The following is a 21465-nucleotide window of genomic DNA, read 5'->3' as shown; positions in this document are numbered from 1 at the left end:
CCATGAATGAATATTCAAAGAAAACACATTCAAAATGGTGACAGCTGCATTAGAACTATGCTTGTAATATCTACCTCTGTAAATCAATAAGGTGAAATACACAGGATCAGCTGGATCCATATTGGATTGGTCCCAATCTTCACCAATTAGCTTTCTAATTGCTACTTTCTGAAATAGTCTTGCTACTTCAGGGCTGGAAGTCAAACATTCCACAAGCATTATTGTCTTCAGCCACCTTCAAAGAATCACCAACTACTGGGAAGTTTTGTCATGTTTGTTCCCATCTTACAGCCCTCGAACAAAGAATCAGGAGCATTTTCAATTTCTCAGTCTCAGTCTATCACTGGACTCTAAGGATTTCTGCAGCTCCGCAGTTCCCACCTTTCTCTCCAGACACACTGCTCATTTCTGGATGGACCTCTCCTTCCCTCTGGCTCGAGCTTAGTGCCCCTCCAATCACAGACTCCCTTTGTCTCACCCTTGCTGCTGCTCCAATTACATATTCACTCTCTCCTCAGCTCTCTGCTCTTCCAATATCTCTCACTCTCACTTGCAGCTTGAATTTCACTCTTGAGATTTGATGCTCTCCGCAAGTTTCTGTATGAGCTGTTGGTTTCAATGCATGGTGCATTCCAGACAGCTGCATGGCCATGCATGCAGACATGTTAAAGGGGATATTGTCCATGATGGCACTTATTTTTTGCATTCTAATAGGATGGGACAGCATGATATCAGCAGGTACAATTACAACATTTAAAAGACATTTGGATAGGTGCATGAATAGGGAAGATTTAGACAGATATGGAACAAACACAAGTGGGACTAATTCAATTTGGGAAACTGGTTGGCATGGAAGAGTTGGACCAAAGGTTCTGTTTCTGTGCTGCATGACTCTATGACTATTCTGTGCTATGGCTGGATAGTGAAAGTGGCGAACGGTTGGTGAGGAGTCGGCCCAGCAGAGGGTGCTCTTAAATCAAGTCCTGACTGCGTGATAGATTTGAAACAATTCACAACCACTTTAAGTAAAGACAAAGGCTCAGAAGAAGAGGCACACCATTTTATCATCTAAGTAAGACTGCAAATATTTTCTTCAGAAGAGAAAGCAAGCTTTAAATCATCTCTTAATTGTAATAATCAATTCTTCATCTTCTTTGGATTGGGGCAGTTATCCTGTTACAGAGACATAAAGAGGGATGTTATATTTTCATATTATTTGTAAAGAGCTAGGAATAAATTGTTATGCAAATATACATTATGGGCACCACATTGACGACTGCATTGTCATCAGGTGCCAGGCAACAAGGTATCAGATCATCAACCACATGGAGTGCAGCAAGAAAACACTCGATGAAGCTGGAGCATATTGAACCTGAATTATTTTGAACTTCTGGGAACAAGAGGCCAAAATACTGTGTTGAAAAAGGTCATAAAATTGTATGAAATCATTTTTCAAGGTTGCATATTGGAAAACGTTCTAATTGATTCAGAAATATTTACTTGATGTTTCTCATTGAGAAATGTCTCACAAACAAATTTTACTTAAGCTTCACATCCTGAAGGTTTGCTGTTAATGTTTTGGTTCTTTCTTTAATTTACAATTTACATAATCCAGCTCACTATGGAAGGAAGGGTCAAATATTTTATTCAGGGCTTAGTGACATGAAAACAGTGGGCACATGTCATGTGATCAATGTCACATGACTAAACATCACGGATCAAATGGCAAATGATCAGGTTTCCAGGAATTTAATCAAACCAGAATTGGCAACCCTTTGTAGAAGAAAACAAAATGTACACTTTGCATCACCATACGGTGAATTATCTTGTGGTGCACTAAAACATCTAGGTCTCTTTCTTTCACCACTGGCTTCACTATTAGTTTTTTTTGTATGTGTGAATAACGAGAATGTATGTCCAGCATGTGATCTGTCAACATACATAATATTATGTGTTTCTCAATTAATTATCCTTTTCCAGAGCCCAATCCATTCGTCTAATACACCAAGATCGGTTTGATTTGTTTCCCCACCTTAAGAGAATCCAGCAAAGGCAGCAGACCCTACTCACTTTGAGCTCCCAAATGCTGTGATCCAACGTCATCCCCTGACTTCTCAAACAGAGTGTCTAACACCTTTGTGATATATCATGGTGCTGATCCTGATATCTGCTGGTGTTTTGATTTTTAAAGCAACAGAAAAACCAAGATGATGATTCCTGCAAACCCTCGGATGGGCCTCAATAAGGACACACAGGTCAGTAAACATCTGACTGGCCAGTCACAGCTGCCTACAGCAGGGATGCTCTGAAGTCTTCATCTCACATCTTCTTCGGAGGTGGACTCTTTGCTGAAGTCATCACCTTGGTGACCCTCCTGCCCCTCATTCCTCACTCCTTTGTCTCTGTCCCCTGCTGTCTGCCTCCCCACCCACAGATGCTACTCTATCACTCATCAATCATACCCAGAACAGCTTAATCCCATTCCCTGTGTGTCCTTCCTTCCAAGTGGAGTCTTCCTGAGTGTCCCCTCATGGAACCCCCAAAGCCTCGAAATAGAAGGACCTGCCCATCCCCCTCCTGAAAGCTGCTCCCAAAATGGCCTTTGTCCAGATTGAAGAGATAATGCAGATGTTCCTCTGATACAGTAAAATTGTTTGGCTGTGCATGAGGACATTCTTTGAGACCTCCCTCTTCAATGGCCACAGCTGCTGTCCTGTAATCTTAGTAGGGGAGAAAGCCATCACGCTGGTCAAATGGAAGCAAGCTTCCCAACGTCCTTCCCCAAACTCCCCCACAGTGACACAGAGGCTAAAAGTCCAGTGAAATCCTGGATCAAGAGTCTGTGTTAAACTGCGATTATGTGTTTGAAAAGCTACCACACCTTCTAACCCTATCCAAAAGATCAATGAGTTGAAGACCAGCATGTAATTCATGAAAATGTAGAAGATGCCAGTTAAAAGAAATACTGAAGTTCCGGGTACGTAGCAAAGAATAGGCCGACAAGGGCAATGCTTATTGGATAGATTTCTCTCTGGAGCTGGGCACTTCTTGTGTTTCTGCTTTAGAATTATATTTCCAACTATCTGATCATTCTGACAACTCAACAGAGGGATTACTGTCCCAATAAAAACACAAAAGATACTTATCCAGTGGAAAGAAAATTGATATTAATATTCCTTAATAGTTCACAAATGAGTTATTTGTCACTACAATTTGGGGTGAATTTGAATTTGGATATCAACATCAAAGGAAGATATCATGGAGAAAGACTCGAAAGACTTGGGAACTTGGGAGGATTAGTGATGATATCTTGGGGACACTCCATATCACAATAGAGGAGGTGTTGGGCATATTAAAATGAATGTATTTGGAAAGACATGGATTGATTCGGAATCGTCAGCATAGCTTTGTGCGTTTAATGAAGTAACCAGGAAGGTTGATGTGGGCAGAGCGGTAGACATAGTCTATATGGATTTTAGTAAGGCATTTGATAAAGTTCCACATGGTAGGCTGCTCTGGAAGGTTAGGTTGCATAGAATCCAGGAGGAGCTGGCAAATTGGATACACAAATGGCTTGATAGTAGGAAGCAGAAGGTAATAGTGGAAAGATGTCTGTCAGGCTGGAGGCATGTGACTAGAGGAGTGCCTCGGGGTCAGTGCTGGGCCCATTGCTGTTTGTTATCTAGATCAATGATTTGAATAAGAATGTACAAGGCATGATTAGTAAGTTTGCAGATGACACTAAAATAGGGGGTATTGTGGACAGTGAGGAAGGTTATCAGAAACTGCAGCAGGACCTTAATCAGCTGAGCAAGTGGGCTAAGAAATGGCAAATTATTTTTAATGTAGATAAGTATGTGGTCTTCCATTTCAGAAACTCAAATCAAGGTGGGAATTTCATCATGAATGGTAGGGCCTTAAGGAGTGTAATGGAACAGAGACACCTTGGAGGTCAGGTGCATGGTTCTCTGAAAGTGGGGTCATAGGTAGACAGGGCAGTGAAGAAGTTAGGCAGTTATCTTACAGTTGTACAGGACGTTGGTGAGGCCACACTTGGAGTATTGTGTTCAGTTTTGGTCACCTTGCTGTAGGAAGGATGCAATTAAACTGGAAAGACTCAGCAGAAACTTTCAAGTAAGATGCCTGGACTCAATGGTCTGAATTATAGGGAGAGGTTGGACAAGCTAGGACATTGTTCTTCAGAGCATAGGAGACTGAGAGGGGATCTTATAGAAGTGTATAAGATCATGGAGGCATGGATGGGATGAATGCACTGAGTCTTTTTCCCAGATTTGAAGGATCAAGGACCAGAGGCTACCCATTTAAAGTTAGAGGGGAAAGAATAAAAGGGAACCTAAGGGACAACTTTTTTTTATACACATAAGATGGTATAGAGTCATAGAGATGTACAACACGTCCATGCTGACCAGATATCCCAACCCAATCTAGTCCCACCTGCCATCATCCGGCCCATATCCCTCCAAACCCTTCCTATTCATACACCCATCCAAATGCTTCTTAAATGTTGCAATTGTACCAGCCTCCACCACAGCCTCTGGCAGCTCATTCCATACAAGTACCATGCTTTGCGTGAAAAAGTTGTCCCTTAGGTCTCTTTTATATCTTTCCCCTCTCACCCTAAACCTATGCCCTCTAGTTCTGGACTCCCTGACCCCAGGGAAAAGACTTTGTCTATTTATCCTATCCATGCCCCTCATGATTTTATAAACCTCTATAAGGTCACCCCTCAGCCTCCGATAGTTCAGGGAAAACAGCCCCAGCCTACTCAACCTCTCCCTATAGCTCAAATCCTCCAACCCGCGCAACATCCATGAAAGATCTTTTCTGAACCCTTTCAAGTTTCACAACATCTTTCCGATAGGAAGGAGACCAGAATTGCATGCAATGTTCCAAAAGTGGCCTAACCAATGTCCTGTCCAGCCGCAACATTAACTCCCAACTCCTGTACTCAGTATTCTGACCAATAAAGGAAAACATACCAAATGCCTTCTTCACTATCCTATCTACCTGTGACTCCACTTTCAAGGAGCTATGAACCTGCACTCCAAGGTCTCTTTGTTCAGTAACACTCCCGAGGACTTTACCACGAAGTGTATAAGTCCTGCTAAGATTTGTTTTCCCAAAATGCAACACCTCACATTTATCTTTCTCAGCCCACTGGCCCATCTGATCAAGATCCTGTTGTATTCCGCGGTAACCTTCTTCACTGTCTACTACACCTTCAGTTTTGGTGTCATCTGCAAACTTACTAACTATACCTCTTATGCTCACATCCAAAACATTTATATCAATGATCAAAAGAAGTGGACCCAGCACTGATCCTTGTGGCACTCCACTGGTCACAGGCCTCCAGTCTGAAAAACAACCCTCCACCACCACCCTCTGTCTTTTACCTTTGAGCCAGTTCTGTATCCAAATGGCTAGTTCTCCCTGTATTCCATGAGATCTAACCTTGCTAAACAGTCCCCCATGGGGAACCTTGTCGAATGCCTTACTGAAGTCCGTATAGATCATATCTTCCGCTCTGTCCTCATCAATCCTCTTTGTTACTTCTTCAATCAAGTTTGTGACACGATTTCCTACGCACAAAGCCATGTTGACTATCTCTAATCAGTCCTTGCCTTTCAAAATACATGTACTTCCTGTCCCTCAGGATTCCCTCCAACAACTTGCCCACCACCGACGTCAGGCTCACCGGCTTGTCCTTACTCCCTTTCTTAAACAGTGGCACCACCTTAACCATCCTCCAGTCTTCCGACACCTCACCTGTGACGATCAATGATCAAATATCTCAGCAAGAGGCCCAGCAGTCACCTCCCTAGCTTCCCACAGAGTTCTAGGGTACAACTGATCAGGTCCTGGGGATTTATCCACCAAAAAGCATTTTAAAACATCCAGCACCTCCACTTCTGTAATATGGATATTTTTCAAGACGTCACCATCTATTTTCCCCCATTCTATATCTTCCATGTTCTTCTCCACAGTAAATACTGGTGCAAAATACACCTTTAGTATTTGCCCCACCTCCAGCGGTTCCACACATGGGCTGCCTTGTTGACCTTTGATGGGGCCTATTCTCTCCCTAGTTACCCTTAATGTATTTGTTATTAATAATCTTTAATGTATTAAAGGAGAATCTTTTAGATTTGCCAAAGCTTCTCATGTCCTGTTTTTGCCCTCCTGATTTCCCTCTTAAGTATACTCTTACTGCCTTTATACTCTTCTAAGGATTCACTCGATCTATCCTGTCTATACCTGACATATGCTTTCTTCCTTTTCTTAACCAAACCCTCAATTTCTTTAGTCATCCAGCATTCCCTATACCTACCTGCCTTTCCTTTCACCCTAACAGGAATATACTGTCTCTGGACTCCCGTTATCTCATTTCTGAAGGCATCCCATTTTCCAGTCCGTCCCTTTACTTGCGAACATCTGCGCCCAATCAGCTTTTAAAAGTTCTTGGCAAAAGTGAGGTCTGCAGATGCTAGAAACCAGAGTTTAGATTAGAGTGGTGCTGGAAAAGCACAGCAGGTCAGGCAGCATCGAGGAGCGGGAAAATCAACGTTTCGGGCAAAAGCCCTTCATCAGGAATGGAGGCAGGGAGTCTCCAGGGTGGAGAGATAAGGGGGGGGGGGGGAATAATAGGTGAATGGAGGTGGGAATGGAGGTGATAGGTCAGAGACGAGGGTGGAGCGGATAAGTGGGAAGGGGGATTGGCATGTTGAACAGGTCATGAGGACAGTGCTGAGCTGGAAGTTTGGAACTGGGGTAAGGTGGGAGGAGGGGAAATGAGAAAACTGGTGAAGTCCACATTGATGCCCTGGGGTTGAAGTTTTCCGAGGCGGAAGATGAGGCGTTCTTCCTCCAGGCGTCAGGTGGTGAGGCAGCGGCAGTGGAGGAGGCCCAGGACCCGCATGTACTTGCGTTCAATCGGCTTAGCATATGGAATGAGCTGCCAGCAGAAGTGGTTGAGGTGGGTACATTAACAACATTTAAATGGCATTTGGCTAAGTACATGGATAGAAAAGGATTAGAAGGATTTGGGCCAAGTGCAGACATTTTGGTCAGCATTGTCCAGTGTGAGCCGAAGGGCCTGTCTCCATGCTGTAGGACTCTATGACTCTAAAAGCATTAAATTATTCAATGTTATCCACACTATATGGATAGGCAAAAAGTTAGCTAGAATAAATACATAATTTGGTTAAGTTTATACTAGTTGCTAAAAACATAAGATTGCCGCTGGTGCAATTTTACAATGTAATTAAAGATAATTGAAAGGTACCAGTGTAGGTCTCATGATTGGTGGAAACAGTCTCATATTATTTTGGGTTTGATATCACATACAGGCAAGTCCAGCACCTGGAGTATAAAATACGCAGGGGGCCCTTAAATATATTTTAAAATTATGAAGAATTGATTAAAATAGATCATTTCTTTCTTGTTTTTAAACATTAACATTTCAAATGGTGGGACAGACAGAGAAAGGCTTTACAAATGTGTGTAAGCATGCTAGTGCAGGTTTTGCTTCTGGGCAGAATTCCACATGGAATCAAGCAGTATAAACAAGGTACCGTCTGACTTGAACTAACATTGCAGCTGCTTGTCTCGAATCAGTTGCTGCATTATAAATGCACCAAAGATTATTTTCTCCTGTTGTACTTTCCTAGCTGCCTTCCCTTTACCATTGTGCTCCATCATAAAAATTTACTGGAATTGACTTCTGGCAGTATAAATCTCAACCAACTGTTCTGAAGTGGATAACAGTAACACCCTTTACACTCTGATTCTATCTGCCACTCTACTGTGTGGCTTGATCTTGTGTGATTCCAGCTGAGACCAGAAACTCAGCCTATGTATTACACTCTGCACTGAGTCTGTTAAAATCAGTATTTTGAGATGAATTAATTACGACTAATCTAAGCATGTATAATGATTATTTAAAATACTCTTGTTTTAAGTTTACAAAAATAAACTTAAGAAAAATTTTGGTCCACTCACATTTTGCAGAACTAGCACTGTTTAGTCAATGGAAACTTAATCATATCATCAACCAATTCACCAGATTCTAAACAATATCCAAGTGGATTTGTATAACACAATTCACATTGTAAAATGTCTTGATTTGGTTTATTATTGTCACGTACTGAGATACAGTGAAAAGTATTGTTTTGTGTGCTATCGAGGCAAATTATACCTAATATAAGTATATCAGTGTAATGGAACAGAATACAGAATATAGTGTTACAGCTACAGAGAAGGTGCAAAGAAATATTAACTCTAATATATGAGAGATCTGTTCATAAGTCTGAAGAAGCCATTCTCGAATCTGTTAGTACCTGTTTTCAAATTGTCTCTAGGAACCTCATAGGTACATTAGCAAACAAAATTTGGCACAGAATCAAATAAGGAGATCTTGAAGTGCCGAAGAATGAAGGCACCTTGGAATGCATTTTTACAAATCCCTGAAATTGCTGAACATGTAGATAAGGGATACCTTTCATTAACTGACTGCCAGCAACTTGGGACAATTCTTCCTTGGCTGGTTATGGAAAGGTGGCAGTAAAAATGTTCTCCAGAGGTGTGCCTGACTGTAATATAGAGAACATACCCACTGAGATGTTAGCGTTGCTGATGCTTCCTCTGAGGCATCCGTCTTCTTTTCCTCAGAGATTGAAGAGGGCATGTCTTGCTGACTGGCCTTCTGAACCACTGCCACCTGCAGGAGACAATAGGGAGAATGTGGCAACAAACTGGTTTAAGTTGTAGCATGTTAACATTAAATGCACAGTGCGGCTAACGGGAGAGTTACATGACAACGAACAGTGTGTCTTGCTTGTTGCTGGAACATGGAGATTTGTGCTTCCCCACAGAGTGGTCCAGTCTTGCCAGATCTGTTCCTCATAGGGAGTGAAGAAGTGAATGAAAGCCCCCAGCTATGGGTTAACCAGTGTGGTATATATCAGTTGACAGTGCAGAAGACCAGATATAGTGCCAATAGAATGGGCGGTGATGTTAAAGTAGGATGTGACACTTAACCTCCAAGAGAAGGAGAACTCCAACATCAGACTTATAGCCTTTCCGCTGCTATGTTTGTGGCACACTTGGTCCCTGGGTAGGGAGGAGTAGCAGAGGGTCTGCACAATTAAATATACTCAATATGCAAGTTCGTCTGTAACTTCCTCTGCAAATTGTTCAGTTAAAGCAAAAGAGACACCAATCCTGAGGCAATGGCCAAGTGAAGGTGGGACAGGTAGAGGATGCTACTAGCAGTGTTCAGCCATAACCCTGCCCTCAACACATCAGGCCAAATGTGGAGCTTGGATCCATCTCAGGGAACACAGAGCAGATCTTGTCAGCTGCAGTGCTGCTCCACCCAGTTTAAAGAAGGGGAAGAAAAGCCACTTTAAACACACCCTGCTGCCTTTGATTATGGCTGGTCATCCATTCACAGAGTTAAAATGTAAAGAGCCATCAAATGAAGCTCAATTCATAGAATATCAGAGTGCTTCCACACACCAATGTGAGACCAGATTGCAGAACAACCCTCACAGCTGCAAGGCTTCAACATCCTAAACAAACCCAGGCTCACTGGGGAGTGTCAGCTTCTGATTGGTGACACCTTCCACAGGAATGGTGGGTCTAAGGTAAAGAGCAGCCTAGACCAAGGCGTAGTGTTTACCGTTCAATTCAAACTAGCACACAAGCTTGACTTACTTCCTACAGGAATCACTGACTCCTGGTTTCTTGTTTGAATCTTGCCAGTAATCAGTATACAACACTCATGAACACCAATGTTCCAACAATGACACATACAGGCAAGGTCAAAGAAGCATGCCCTCAGCGAGATAGTTAGGGAGCCCGCTCGCCCAACCACAATTAGGAAAAATTTTTTATTCTTGGTGAAATCATTCCACAAAAGTGGTATCCCTTCACCCTTTATTTCGCCAGCTCTCAGATTGAACAGAACTTCTGACACTCCTGTTTATACCTGCTAGATAGGGCTCCCTGAATAGGGCTGGTAATCTCTCCAATCAGGGAACTCCTATTCTAGGAACTCCACCTGGCTGACCTCGTTACAATCACTACATCTCTCTCTTCCCCGAGTCCAGGGATGTAGGCCTGTACCTTTTCTTGTAGCCTCCCCTGGGAAATTTTCACACCATGTCCATTTCCTCCGAATCAGCCTCGGATACAGGCAGTGTGTGCCAGACCATTGGCCGTGTCCTGTGCCCAGAGAGTTTCGGAAGAAATTCATCTTCTTCTGCAGGCAATAAAGGCATCAAGGCTGTGACACCCACTGTGTCCATCTCAGACTCCAAGGGTTCGTCAATGCCAGACGAAGAGGGTGAACCCACGGGTTCTGACAGCTTTTCTCGCTGAACTGAGGGGTCGGGTATGTTTTGCTCCACCCCGTTTGTGAGTTTGCAGCTTTCATGTGGTTTATGTGCTTGTTCAGGACTGCCTCACCTACTCGAACTTTGTACATCACAGGACCTGACCTTGTATTGACCATACCTCTTACCAATGCAGTGCCATTTCCGTGGTTTCAGCACAAAACCTTTTCAGTTGACGTAAACTGTCTCTCTCACTTAGAGGACTCTCGTGTCCAGCATTGACTTTCTTGATGTAGTTTCACCCCCCCCCCCCTCCGCCGATCCAGGAAGATCAGGTTTAACCTGGTGTGGAGTCTTCTCCCCATTACCCACTCTGTTGGAGTTATCCCTGTAGTTGTACGAGGGATGAGCCGATAATTAAATAGGAATCATGATAGTTTGGTAGCCAATGAAGCTATAGGCTTCTTTCAGCCTGCCTTCAAAGTTTGGACTGCTGTTACCGCCAGACCACTGGACGATGGATGGTGTGGAGCTAACCTTACATGCCGAATGCCATTTGACTTTAGGTAATACTCTAATTCCCTGCTGGTAAATGATGGTTCGTTGCCTGTGACCAACACTTCCGGATCCCGTGTATTGCAAAAGATGCTCACAGCATTTCTAGTGTCATCCCCATGTTATTCAAATTAACTTTATACACTTTGAGTGGGCGTCCACAATGACTACAAACCTTAGGCCCATGAAAGGACCTGCATAGTCGACGTGTAACTAAGTCTAGGATTTAAACCAGCCAATAAAACAAATGTGAGGGCGCTGCTGCTGTTGGTAATTTTTATCCTTGTTGGCACTCTGGGCACTGCCCCACCAACGCGGCTATGTCTGCACCCAATCCTGGTCACCAGACGTAACTTCTCACCAACATCTTTATTTTGGATACCCCTGGGTGACCCTGGTGGATTTCAGCCCATATCTGGTTGCACCCTTTGCTCAGGACAATCACTTTTGCTTCCCATAATAAAATATTGTCCTCCGTGGTAAGGAATTGGGTATGTAACCAGCTAGGAGAAGCAGTTCACCGTTTAGTTAAAATCTCACAAATCGACCCATCAGGCTTTTCAATCAGTACAACCATTCCGCAAAGTGTACTGGTTTGATGATTTCTTCGTTTTCTAGCCTCCTGATTTCTGCCTCTATTTTAGTACATAAGGCAAATGTCACTGGGCAGGCCTTGCTGAATTGTGGAATTGTTTTTTGGTCGACATGCAAGGTGGCCTTGGCTCCTTTGGCAGTCCCTAAAACTTTCTGCAAAATGTCTATGTATTTAATTAGGTCTTCACTCAGGCAGCCATTTACTAATCGAAAAATATTGAGTCAAGCAAGGTGAATCTTTCTCAGACCAATTCGCCCATTCAGACTTGGACTCGATTTTACTACAATCAATGGTAATTGAGCCAGCTGCTTCTTATAGAAGATTGGAACCGACGTTGTACTCTTAATCTATAAAGGTTTCCTGGTATAGTTCTCAGTCTATCCGAGGCTTACGCAAACTTAATGAGTCCAGACCGAATTTTGTTAAAGACTGTTTCTGTAGTCACTGATTCAGCTGCGCCAGTATTAACCTCCATTAGAACCAGGTGACCATTTAACCAGGCATTTATTTTGATTGGTTCTGATTTGAGCATTGCTAAGTAATTTAAATGTTCCAAACCAGATGTGGGTGGAGTTTCCAAGGTGTGCATTCTCCTGGGATACCGGTTTGTGAGTTATGTTACTCAACTCAGGCCCAGTGGGACTCTTTTGTTGCCTTGAGTCAGCAGACCAGCAGCAACCTCAATGGCTTGTCTTCAGCATCCTGAAGAAAATGCGAATCTTTGGCTGAGGATTAACTTTGTTTTGGGATTTTGCTGTGGGCTGACCTTGGGTCTCACAGTTCAGGGTATTTCCTGAGTGAGGCTATACAATTGCTTTCATTCAAGTAATGTCCCCCAAGCTCAGTCAGCCCTGTCGAGCCTGCCCACTTCCGTCAGAACACCCTGTAACTCATTATGCTCCAGGTACTGCATTTTCCAATGACAAAACAGTGCGTGTTTGAACTTTAGCTGGTGGGCACTTTGAACGGTTACATCATTAATCCCACATACCAAATGGTTTCTCAGCGTCTCATTAAGGATTAAACCAAAGTCACATGCCTCTGCCAGTGATCTTAACAGAGTAAAAAATCCCAACACCGATTCCCCTCCTTCTTGAATTGCTGAGTAAAACAGATAATGTTTCAGAATTAGAGGGAGATTGGGGTTGTAATATTCCTTAACTAAATCCATCAACTCTTAAAAAGTTTTAGTATCTGGTGTTAGGTTTCTAATAACCAAAAAAGCTGTGGGTCCACGAACAGTCAGTAGAATTACTCATTGCTTTTCATCTGCCCCAATGCCATTTGTCTGGACAAAATAACACATTTTTTCCCATATACTAGGCCCAGTCTTCAACTGCAGGATCGAATGAGTCAAGCATCTTAAATAATGGTATGATGCCAGAAATGCTTACCTCAACTCAAAGACAGTGGATTCTTCTCTCTCATCACTACTGAAATAACTCCACACTCCTGTCACCAGGTCACCCTTTACTTACATGTGGTGATTCCTTGATATTGTTCAGACTCCCTCAGAGCCAGCTCCCAAAGTAAACAAAACCTCTGACACTAGGAGAAAGTGAGGATTGGAGATGCTGGAGATCAGAGTCAAGAGTGTGATGCTGGAAAAGCACAGCAGATCAGGAAGCATCCGAGCAAGCATTCCCGATGAAGGGCTTATGCCCGAAATGTCTACTCTCCTGCTCCACGGATGCTGCCTGACCTGCTGTGTTTTTCCAGCACCACACTCTCGACCCAGTAACTCTGACACTCCTGTTTATATCCGTCAGCCAGGGCTCCCTGGACCAAATTAACAGCCCCAATCAGGGAACTCGTATGTGGTCCACTTGGTTGACCTCGTTACAATCACTATATTTGTTTTCATGCCTGAGTGGGCACAGACTATAATACATTGAGAGGAGAACCATGGCACCACAGTACTGGCAGAGCAACATCCAGCTCGTGCTCTCTAAGTACAGCAAGTTTCACCTAATGGTTACAAACATAATCTGCGTGCAGACAACCTTAAAACAATATCCATCTACTCCATATCCAAACACTGTTTCATGTTGGACTCTTCTTCAACAACAGAGAGATCTCAAATACACTTGTTCTACTCTCTCCCTTAGAGGTACAGAATGCTTCTCTGACCATTGGCTTCTCAGGAATATTGTGTCTTTGAAGATAAAATCCAAGGGGCTTTGGCACTGAAAAAGGTTACAAACATAACTTGATGTAACAGTCCTTATACAGATGGTCAAAAGAAGACCTGCAACACAATTTAGCCACAGGAATTGCTGTTATCCTGGACAGTAATATTGCCATTGAAAATTCTGGAAAGTTAAAGCAGCACAGCATCTGAAGTCTTAGGATTCATTAAAGAGAAGTGCCAAGACTGTTTTGATAACAACAACAATGCCAAATTGAGAGACAAAATGTACAATACATCCAAATCTAAAAACCTGAAAATAAATCACAAGCAAGGAGCACAAGATACCATCACACTAAACATACATTAAAGGCCAAACCAAGACAAGTTACGAACCCCAAGTGGGGAAATAAGGCTGAAGAGCTTCAATTGAAAATACCACACCGCCCCACATGAAGGTCTATGGCCTCAAAAACAGAAGTGACACAAATCCTTTCAGCAGACAGTGATCACCTTCCACCTTCTAACAGGCATGAAGTAATCTCTCATTGGAAGGAACAGTTCAGTGACCACTCAAAATAACAATTTCTGGTTACACTCTGGAAGTGTTTGTTCTTGATCCTTCTCAAGTGGAAGTCACAAAGTTTGTAAAACAGCTTTCTTTAGGCCAGTCACCAGAAGTGATGGCATCTCGTCTGAAATATTAAGTACAGGAGTACTTGGGGTTAGGAACCTCAGTGGACCTTCTCCCTAATCTGGGACAAGGGCTCTGTGCTCCAAGCCTGAAAAGATGCCCCCATATCTCATCACTGCAAGCAGAAATGAAGCAAGTCAATCTATAACAATCATTGTGGAATGTCACTTAACTCAACAGCAGGAAATGTTCTTGCAAAGTTTATTCCTGTTCAGCTTGTCACATATCTCATTTTCTATGTGTATCAAGAATCACAGTAGGGATTCTGTTCAGACTGGAGAAAAGTGGACATGATTTTACAGCATATTAAATTCAAGGAAAGTCCCCTGAACAGAATAAGGAACTCCACATGGCGTTTGTTGAACTGACCAAGGTTTTCAAAAGGGGAAGCAAGATCATCTGTGGAAGTTTCTGTACAAACTGTGGCTGTCTTGAAAGGACGATCAGTGACATTCAGTTTTTTCACGCTGGGTAATGTGATACAAAGTGGTACGTCATCAGATGTCTTTACTGTCACTGACGACACCAAGTGAGGTTGAATATCGGCTCCAGAATCAAGGGTCCTGACATAGGAGCACACATTTAATTCGGGAGTGACAGCAACTACTTCAATTTGCAAATGATCAAAGCTTACACAAAGGTTCCTGATCAGCCCCCACGTGAACTCTTGTTTGAGCACAATTGTACTGTCATACTCTAGAGGATATCTGGTTGCTTACTGGTGACATTGCCCTAGCCTCAGGACACTTTGGCCCAACAATAAGCCTGAAGATAACAAAGATGTTGCATTAACATGTCCCGGTCAAATATTCCAAAATCGCTATCAGCAACACATGTCTCTGTTCAATATAAAGGTGTTGATATTTTGTGGAGTATAATCTCCAACAGCACTACGTTAAATAACAAAATCAACCAACCCACAATAAAAGAAAGTTCAACATGTGGCAGGCTCACTCAAAGCATTTTGAAAAGTGCATGGAGTTTGTCTTCAAATAAAGATCAAAGTCTACCAGGCAGGGTTTTCTTACATTATTCTATGGACAACCTACAGCAGCACAAAACGCAGTTCGAAGTATTCCATCTTCACTGTCTGAGCTCTACTTGCAACATCAAATCTCTAATGCAGATGCTGCATATCTGGCATTGAGAGTATGCTTATCACAGCTCAGCCTTACTGAGTGGCACAGCAAAGTCAGTGCTCTACAAGTAGCTGAGCACAGAAGCCAGCACCACAGGACATCTACACTTTGGTTTTTAGGTTGTCCTTAAAACTATCTCAAGTCTTGCAAGCCTGTGCCCAATACATGTGTAGAGTGTTTATCATTAAGATAGTGAAGAAGGCTTTTGATACACTGCCTTTATTGGTCATTGCATTGAATATAGGAGTTTGGTGACCATGATTCAGCTGTACAGGACATTGGTTAGACCACTTCTGGAATGCTGCATTTAATTCTGGTATAGTAAGGATGTTGTGAAAGTGAAAGGGTTCAGAAAAGATTTACAAGGATGTTGCTGGGATTGGAAGGTTTGAGCTATAGAGGGAGGCTAAATAGTTTCGAGTTACTTTCCCCTGAGCGTCGGAGACTGAGGGGTGACCTTATAGAGGTTTAGAAAATAATAAGGGGCATGGAATGAGTGGTTAGCCAAGGTCTTTTCCCAAGGGTTGAGGAGTCCAAAACTAAAGGGTATGGGTTTAAGGTGGAAAGATTTGAAAGGGACCTAAGGGGGAACTTTTTCACACAGAAGCTGGTATGTGTATGTAATGAGCTACCAGAGGAAGTGGTGGAGACTAGTACTTACAACATTTAAAAGGGAATCTGGATGGGTATATGAATAGGATAGGTTTAAAGGGATATGAGTCAAATGCTGATAAAGGGATCTTGGTTAATTTAGGATACCTGGTCAGCATAGATGAGTTGGACCAAAGGGTCTGTTTCTGTGCTGTACATCTCTAAATCTCTAAGTGATTTTGAAACTTGAGAAGAACAAAGTCTGGCGTCTTCAGGACGAGAAAACAAAGGCAATGCCTCCATCCTAATCTCCAAACACTAGTGCAGAACTATCAGGGTCACTGATCTGCTTACACTTGTTTAAGTTGGAATGGTGAGTATCAAGGTCTACTGTCATCCAATAAGGAAACCAAAACCCCCCTTATGAAAGGAGTACCATCTGAGGGACACAGGAATAGGGAGAATTGCTGTTATCCTGGAGAGCAATATTGCCATTGAAAATTCGGGAAATTTAAAGCAGCACAACATCTAAGGTCTTGGGATTCATTAAAGAGAAGTATCAAGATTGTTTTGATAACAACAACAATGCCAAATTGAGAGACAAAATGTACAATACTTCCAAATCTAAAAACCTGAAAAGCAAGGAGCACTAGATACCATCACACTAAACACACATTAAAGGCCAAACAAAGATAGGTGAAGAACCAAGTGGGGAAATAAGGCTGAACAGCTTCAATTGAAAATACCAAAAGGCCCCACATGAAGGTCAATGGCCTCAAAAACAGAACAGTGACACAAATCCTTTCAACAGACAGTGATCACCTTCCAACTTCTAACAGGCATGAGGTAATCTCTCATTGGAAGGAACAGTTCAGTAACCGCTCAAAATAACAATTTCTGGTTACAATTGAGACACTTCCACAGCACCATACTCTGGAAGTGTTTGTTCTTGATCCTTCTCAAGTGGAAGTCACAAAGTTTGTAAAACAGCTTTCTTTAGGCCAGTCACCAGAAATGACAGCATCTCATCTGAAATATTAAGTACAGGAGTACTTGGAGTTAGGAACCTCAGTGGACCTTCTCCCTAATCTGGGACAAGGGCTCCGTGCTCCAAGCCTCAAAAGATGCCCCCCAATTTTATTACTGCAAGCAGGAAGGAAGCAAGTCTATCCATAACAATCATGGTGGAATGTCACTTAACTCAACAGCAGGAAATGTTCTTGCAAAGGGGAAGCAGGATCATCTGTGGAAGTTTCTGTACAAACTGTGGCTGTCTTAAAAGGACGATCAGTGACATTCAGTTTTTTCACGCTGGGTAATATGATACAAAGTGGTACATCATCAGATGTCTTTACTGTCACTGACTACACCAAATGAGGTTGAATATTGGCTCCAGAATCAATGATCCTGACATAGCAGCACACATTTAATTCAGGAGTGACAGCATCTACTTCAATTTACAAATGATCAAAGCTTACACAAAGGTTCCTGATCAGCACCCACGTGAACTCTTGTTTGTGCACAATTGTACTGTCATAGCACATACTCTGGAGGACATCTGGCTGCTTATTGATTACATTTGCCTAGCCTCAGGACACTTTGGCCCAACAATCAGCCTGAAGATGACAAAGATGTTGCATCAACATGCCCTGGTCAAATACTCCAAAACTTTCCTAACATTTCTCTTGAACGATCTAGCCGTAATTCTCAGACTATCCTCCCTAGTTAGAGAAACTCCAGCCAGTGGATGTAATTTATCTTTACCTATTCTGTTTTTTTCCCTGTTAATATTTTGAACACTTCCATCAGATCACTCCTAAATCTTCTAAATTTGTGAGAAAACAAGGCTAATTTGCACAATCACTTGATACCTAAAGTCCAGGTATCATTCGTGTAAACCTACTTTGTACTCTATCCAATGCAAATATATCCCTGCTAAGGTGCGGTACATTGATGTGTTCACAGTCCTCCAAGCAGGGTCGAACAAGGGTTCTGCATAACAGCAGCATAAATTCTGCAGCCTTGTATTCCAGATCCTCTAGATTTAAGGGCCAGCATTCTATTAACTTTCTCGATTATTTTCTGCACCTGTTCATGACATTTTAAAGATCTATACACCTAAACCTTCAAGTCTGCATCGAACATGAAACAGAACAACACAGCACAGGAACAGACCCTTCAGCCCACCATGTCTGTGCTGACCACAATGTAATTCTAAACTAATCTCGTCTGCCTGCACATGGTCCATATTTCCTATTAGGTGAAAGTGAGGACTGTAGATGCTGGAGATTAGAGTTGAGAGTGTGGTACTGGAAAAGCACAGCAGCTTAGGCAGCATCTGAGGAGCAGGAAAATCGACATTTTGGGCAAAAGCCCCTCATCAGGAATGAGGCTGTGAGCCAAAGGGGTGGTGAAAGTTTCACTTGCAATTCCACAGATGTCATTTACTGTATCCATTGCTCGCGATGCAGTCTCCTCGACATTGGGAGACAGGACACCTACTTGCAGAGTGCTTCAGAGAACACCTCCAGGACACTCGCACCAACCAACCCCACTGCCCAGTGGTCAAACACTCAAACACTTCAACTCCCCCTCCCACTCCGTCAAGGACATGCAGGTACTGGGCCTCCTCCATCACCACTCCCTAACCACCCGATGCCTGGTACTTTAGATCAGTGTTCACTGGGGAAGACACAAGCAATCTCCCTGAGGTAACAGTGGCTGAAGGACCTGAACTTAAGGGAATTTATATTTGCCAGGAATTGGTGTTGGAGAGACTGTTAGGTCTGAAGGTTGATAAGTCCCCGGGGCTGATGGTCTACATCCCAGGGTACTGAAGGAGTTGGCTCGAGAAATCGTGGATGCGTTGGTGATTATTGTCCAGAGTTCGATAGATTTTCGGGATCAGTTCCTGCGGACTGGAGGGTGGCTAATGTTGTACCACTTTTTAAGAAAGGTGGGAGAGAGAAAGCAGGAAATTATAGATCAGTTAGTCTGAACTCGGTGGTGGGAAAGATGCTGGAGTCTATTATAAAGGATGAAATTACGATACATCTGGATAGTAGTAACAGGATAGATCAAAGTCAGCATGGATTTATGAAGGGGAAATCATGCTTGACTAATCTTCTGGAATTTTTTGAGGATGTAACTCTGAAGATGGACGAGGGAGATCCTGTAGATGTAGTGTACCTGGACTATCAGAAAGCTTTTGTTAAAGTCCCACATAGGAGGTTAGTGAACAAAATTAGGGCGCATGGTATTGGGGGCAAAGTACTAACTTGGATTGAAAGTTGGTTGGCTGACAGGAAACAACGAGTAGTGATAAACGGCTCCATTTCAGAATGACAGGCAGTGACCAGTGGGGTACCGCAGGGATCAGTGCTGGGACCGCAGCTTTTTACAATATATATTAATGATATAGAAGATGGTATTAGAAATAACATTAGCAAATTTGCTGATGGTACTAAGCTGGGTGGCAGGTTGAAATGTGATGAGGATGTTAGGAGATTACAGGGTGACCTGGACAGGTTAGGTGAGTGGTTAGATGCATGGCAGATGCAGTTTAATGTGGATCAATGTATGGTTATCCACTTTGGTGGCAAGAACAGGAAGGCAGATTACTACCTAAATGGAATCAATTTAGGTAAAGGGGCAGTGCAGAGAGATCTGGGTGTTCTTGTACACCAGTCAATGAAGGTAAGCTTGCAGGTACAGCAGGTAGTGAAGAAGGCTAATAGCATGCTGGCCTTCATAACAAGAGGGATTGAGTATAGAAGCAAAGAGTTCTTTTGCAGCTGTACAGGGCCCTGGTGAGACTACACCTGGAGTACTGTGTGCAGTTCTGGTCTCCAAATTTGAGGAAAGACATTCTGGCTATTGAGGGTGTGCAGCGTAGGTTCACGAGGTCAATTCCTGGAATGGCGGGACTACCTTACGCTGAAAGGCTGGAGCGACTGGGCTTGTATGCCCTTGAGTTTAGAAGACTGAGAAGGGATCTGATTGAGACATATAAGATTATTAAAGGATTGGACACTCTGGAGGCAGGAAACATGTTTCCGTTGATGGGTGAGTGCTGAACCAGAGGACACAGTTTAAAAATATGGGGTAGACCATTTAGGACAGAGATGAGGGGAAACTTCTTCACCCAGAGAGCGGTGGCTGTGTGGAATGCTCTGCCCCAGAGGGCAGTGGAGGCCCAGTCTCTGGATTCATTTAAGAAAGAGTTGGATAGAGCTCTCAAGAATAGTGGAATCAAGGGTTATGCAGATAAGGCAGGAACATGATACTGATTAAGGATGATCAGCCATGATCATATTGAATGGTGGTGCAGGCTCGAAGGGCAGAATGGCCTACTCCTGCACCTACTGTCTATTGAAGAACGCCTCATCTTCTGCCTCGGGACCCTCTAACCCCGCGGCATCAATGTGGACTTCAACTGTTTCCTCATTTCCCCTCCCCCCACCTTATCACAAATCCAACCGCCCTCATGACTTGTCTTTCTTTCTCTCTACCTATCCGCTCCACCCTCCTCTCTGACCGATCACCATTACCCCCCTCCTCCATCTACCTATTGCACTCTCAGCTACCTCCCCCTCAGCCCCACCCCCCCCCTCCCATTTATCTCACCACCTCCTTGGCTCACAGCACATTCCTAATGAAGGGCTTTTGCCTGAAACGTCAATTTTCCTGCTTCTTGGATGCTGCCTGACCTGCTGTGCTTTTCCAGCACCACACTCTTGACCCATATTTCCTATTCCCTGCCTGTTGATGTGTATCGCTCAATAACTCTTAAACATTGCTATCATATCTGCTTCCACCACCTCCCCTGACAGGGGGTTCCAGGCACCTATTACCTGCACATAAAAAAAAATTGACACAAATCTCCTTTAAACCTCCCAATCTCACCTTAAACCCATGTCCCTGACATTTTCATCCTGGGGGAAAAAAACATTCTGACTATGCACCCCTCTCATAATTTTATATATTGTAATTCTATCAGGCCCCTACCCATAGCTTCTGACACTCTAGTGGAAATAATCCAAGTTTGTCCAACCTCTCCAGTCCAGGCAACATCCTGGTGAATCTAGCTTGCACTCTTTCCAAAGGGCCTCCATGTTCCTTCTATAGCGTGGGGACCAGAACTTTGCACATTGACTGCACTTAACTTCATATCATCTAGAAAGTACCCTGATCTGTGCTGCTGTGGTCCAAAACGGATATCCTCACAATTGCTTGCATTTGGGTTGATTGGTTACCACAGGCCAGGGAAGATTTGTACAATGGAGCTCACAGGGTGCCGGCTGTAACTTGACTGAAGAAGGTGGAGCCTCTGGCTCAGTGAATGAGTATGTACCGCCCACAGCTCTGCGCCACCCAACCCGCACAGAGAAACCTGCCAGATCCTTCCA

At 43.3% G+C, this 21465-nt stretch overlaps 1 long non-coding RNA gene across 1 annotated transcript; it reads right to left on the bottom strand.

Annotated features, from left to right (window-relative positions):
* Positions 1 to 1015: 1015 nt before the first annotated feature.
* Positions 1016 to 21356, bottom strand: LOC148150612 (uncharacterized). Its single transcript, XR_015751853.1, has 3 exons — positions 21244 to 21356; positions 8630 to 8737; positions 1016 to 1173 (listed from the first exon to the last, which is right to left on the bottom strand). It is a non-coding gene; the product is annotated as an uncharacterized LOC148150612 (long non-coding RNA).
* Between the last annotated feature and the right edge of the window lie 109 nt (positions 21357 to 21465).

Source organism: Chiloscyllium plagiosum, unplaced genomic scaffold (assembly GCF_037043375.1).
Source record: "Chiloscyllium plagiosum isolate Xiang-an unplaced genomic scaffold, Cpla_swu_hap1 HiC_scaffold_3, whole genome shotgun sequence".
Classification (NCBI taxonomy): Eukaryota; Metazoa; Chordata; class Chondrichthyes; order Orectolobiformes; family Hemiscylliidae; genus Chiloscyllium; species Chiloscyllium plagiosum.
Note: the sequence above shows the minus strand (reverse complement) of the source record. Positions and strands in the feature narration are given on the sequence as shown.